This window comes from Musca autumnalis, unplaced genomic scaffold (genome assembly GCF_047663935.1).
Source record: "Musca autumnalis isolate F117 unplaced genomic scaffold, ASM4766393v1 scaffold_1, whole genome shotgun sequence".
In the NCBI taxonomy this organism is placed as follows: Eukaryota; Metazoa; Arthropoda; class Insecta; order Diptera; family Muscidae; genus Musca; species Musca autumnalis.
Genome location: NW_027411644.1, coordinates 308,750,015 through 308,754,193, shown reverse-complemented (window position 1 = coordinate 308,754,193; position 4,179 = coordinate 308,750,015). Strand labels below are relative to the sequence as shown.

At 37.5% G+C, this 4,179-nt stretch overlaps 1 pseudogene; it reads right to left on the bottom strand.

Moving 5' to 3' along the window:
- Positions 1–1,258: 1,258 nt before the first annotated feature.
- LOC141391422 (V-type proton ATPase subunit D pseudogene) lies at positions 1,259–2,596 on the bottom strand (annotated as a pseudogene).
- Positions 2,597–4,179: the final 1,583 nt, after the last annotated feature.

Below are 4,179 nucleotides of genomic sequence, written 5' to 3'. Positions count from 1 at the left end.
AATGAAATCCTACGTTGTATCAATAAAATTTGTCATTGATTTTGAACCAACGTAAGGCTTCATTGCATAAATGAAAACGTGTCATTACAACAATGAAAGTATTTCATTACATTAATGAAAAAGTATCATTGCATCAATGAACAATTTCGTTAATTTTACTTCAATGAAACTCAATGAAATTTTTTCATTCAATCCAATCAATGAAGCCCTACGTTGGCTCAAAATCAATGACAAATTTCATTGATACAACGTAGGATTTCATTCATATTACGTAGCTTTTTCTTTCAGTGTAAGAACAAAGTTACATCTCGTCTAACACAAATAATGCTCTACAAATCACTGATACTATCCGTGCTAGTATATGGTTCCGAAGCATGGGTACTTGCACAAGCAGTTTAGGTAGTGCTTTGTGTGTTTGAGGGAAAAATTCTTCGAAAAATCTTCTCGCCAATATACGTTGACGGTGGATATCGACTTCGTATGAACCACGAATTGTATGGGGATGCAAAGATTGCGTTGGCTTGGCCATAAGTTATGATAAGAAGGCTTATGATGAATAAGTTATGATGAACCTGTTAAAAAGGCTTATAAATACGGGTCGAATGGTGGTATACGAAGAACTGGATGGTGTAAACAATTGGAGAAATAAAGCAAAAAAGTGAGAGGGCCAACTAAGCAAGTAAGCAAGGCGAATTTAACAAGGTGATCCAAAAGTCGAATTCAGACCGTAGTCTTCATTTGCTGTCAAATTTTTTTGTGCGAAATATACCTAAAATGTAGAAGAAAATTGTAAAATATTCTTCGCGAAGCTTAAATAAAGATGTTGTACACAGATATTCTTTATAGAACGGAAATATTTGTTATTTATTTTTGATTAAAAATATGTTTTGACAGCAAATGAAGACATCAGTTGGTATTATTGTATCACCTTGTTTCTTCCACCATGCAAGTAAGGATATGTTATTGAAACTTTATCAAGGTATTTGTTGAGACCTCTAAGCTAATGTGTCTATGTGTGATAACGTTCTATGTATACAACCTTATTCTTACTCCGTTTGCTCTCAATCAGCACTTATTTATATGAGAAAATCTTCCATTGGCCTTTCTCTGATGGATCATGGAAGATAGTCTTCTTTTAGCCATTATATACGATTTCCGTAATATCACTACATAAATTGAAATTAATTACATTACAACTACAACATTGAGTCACTGTAATTCGAAAAACGTATTTTCAGCATTTAATTTTGGCATCCATTTGATCAGATTGTGTGCGGCTTTTTTTTCATTGGTGAAAACGCAATGGATTTTTTTTGAACCACAATAACAACACCAACAACATTTTTACTTAATTCGGCAACATGATGTCCGTTTATATTTTTGGCCATGATGAGAATTAACGCAACTGGCAATGAGTTTTCACTTGAATTTGTTTTTTAATATCTTCGCACAATCACATGGCCATCGAATATCAAAACAAGCAAAACAAAAATGAACCAACAACAAAATTTGCAATATCATGGAAAAGGTAAATTAACCAAATGGAAACGGTTCGCTACTAAGTGGTCTATGACATGGAAGTTTCCGATGAAGAGGGTGAGGCAGTAACAACATTTTTGGTTTTCAATTTTGTTGCACTCTTAGATGGAGCGGGTTGTTTTTGGCCTCGTCGTCCTTTGATAATGACAGGTTTCATATTGTCCTCGGGCATGAGGACCACTGTATTGCCGCGAAGACTGACAATCGTTTTCCTCGTTACCGGTACACTTGGATCACCTTGTAGACCCATTTGTTTTATATCCGGTTGCCCTATAGTCCAATCTGCGAAATCCATTTCAACCGGTGCCAACTCCACCGAACTTTCGCTGCGTTTACTCATCTCAGCGGCAAATTGTGTTTTTTTCTTATTCTGCTTGGCCTGGGAACGTTTTAGGCGATAGAAATCTTCACGCTCAAATTCATCGAGTTCATCGCGTATATAATTTAGGGTATTTTGATAACGTGGCAGCACCACATATTCCAAGCCATTAACCCGTCGATTGTTAAGTTTCACCGCTTCACCAATTATCTTGGCATTATATTCCAAAGATGCCAATGCAACGAGAATTCGTAGGGCTTCTTGAAATTTTCCACGCACAACCTCGACTTGTTGCCCACCCCCCGCAAGGCCAGTTAAGGGCGATGAATTGAATGGCAGCAAAACCAATTCAAACGATGGAACATTCATTCCGACAATTTTATTATTTTTTAAATGGACAAAGGCATTGGCATTGTCCGGTTGTTCCACTGTCACCGGCTTGAAATCGGTAGCGAGGAATTTAGCCTTCGCCATTGAAAATCTCGCCTCTTGCATTATGTCTTGAACTTGTTCTTGATTTCGTTTCAATTCATTTAGAATTTGCCGCAGATGCAGTTCCAAAGCGTCACGTTTACGTTTCAGCAGACTGAGGCCGGTTGTAGCGGCCGCAATGCGTTGTTTCATCAATACGAAATTGGCACGCGAGGGAAATATTGGTAGGACGTCGCGACCAGACATTTTTCGAAGAATTTAAATTGTTAAGAACTTGAATAAAAAAAAATATATATTTTTTACATAGTAGGTTTGTTCATGTGCTTTCGCAAAATATAAAATATTATAAATTGAAATAATAAATATTTCGCTGAAGGGACAATATCTTTCAGAGATGTAGGTCGCCTTTCTTATCATCGAGTCTAAAACTTTTAAAGCGTAAAGCATGATCAGGATGGTGTATTTTTTGCCCTTCACCATAAATGCCTCGGTACATGAGCAGCTTGGGTGACGTTGGGGATGAAAGATACCACGGAACCGTCCTGACCCGCTTTCAGATGGCAAAGCCCAGGATTTACCTTGGACCCTCTTTCATATCAAGTGGACATTGTCCTCCTCGTGTTGTCACTTGGGGAGCTGCCATTAACACTCGTTAAAGGTAATGAGTTAACATTTGCCGAGCGTTCACCCATAACAACGATAAATCCTCTAAAGTTGACGATCCACGCAAACGTTTTCAGGGCCATGAATGGACTTGGAATGTTGGTACTCTTCATAGAGAAGGTGCAGTTTACGCATTGATATTGACGCATTGATGTACCTGAAAAATACAAGGTCGATATTACTATCATATAGGAAATACCATGGATTGGGAAAGGCGTCACTACGATATCTAAAGGAGGCGCATTGTATTATAGCTGTCATGACACAAATCATGAGTTTGGTTGCGGATTTGTAGTTGGACGGAGTTTAAAACATCTGGTATACAGCTTCACCCAGTGAATGAAGCCAAGGACGAACAGACCAAAGATATACTTTACGTGCGCTTAGAAGAAACATGGGTCGCATTAAAATTATTCTAGGCGATGTTATTGCCAAAATTGGAAAGGAGAATATCTTTGGCCCAACAGTCGGAAAATTCAGTGAAACATCTGACAATGGAATGAGGCTGATAGATTTCGCAGCGACAAAGAACATGATAGTTAGCAGTACTAGATTTAAGTACCTTGACATCATTATGGGCAACTAGATCACGATCCTTGTATCCAACAGATATAGACTTGTATCGCCACATTGTTGCACCAAAGGTACTTACCCAATTAAACGTAGTAAATAATATGTAAGCAGACACAACAGAGAAATTGGACAACGGGACATAGCAATGCGGCTTTAGATCTGACAAATCCACCATTTAACATATATTTACCCTGCGGTAATTCCTGGAAAAGACCCAATAGATGCAGATCTACACTTATCATATTTTCGTCGATTATAGAGCAGCCTTCGACAACCAACTACTTTCAAAGATATTCCAATCCATGTCTGCATTTTGGTACCCGCTTAAAGCTCATTCGGCTTTGTAAGATGACTTCAACTGATTTCCGGTTATCAGTTAAACTACGAAAGAATATCTCCGAATCATGGTTAAAAACATTCTCTGAAACCTGTGCGAATCTTCTTCTGACCTCTGAAGCAAATTTGTAAATACGGAAAGGATAAAATATTTGGGGAAATAATGAATTCGGAAAACTACATAAACTGTCTCAAATTTTATAAAATATCGAAAATTTCCATAATTTGTATAAATTTTGCACCATATCTCCAAAACCGTTAATTATACCCTCAGCATTTATGCTAAGGAAAGTATATACACTTTCATACGGGCAAAA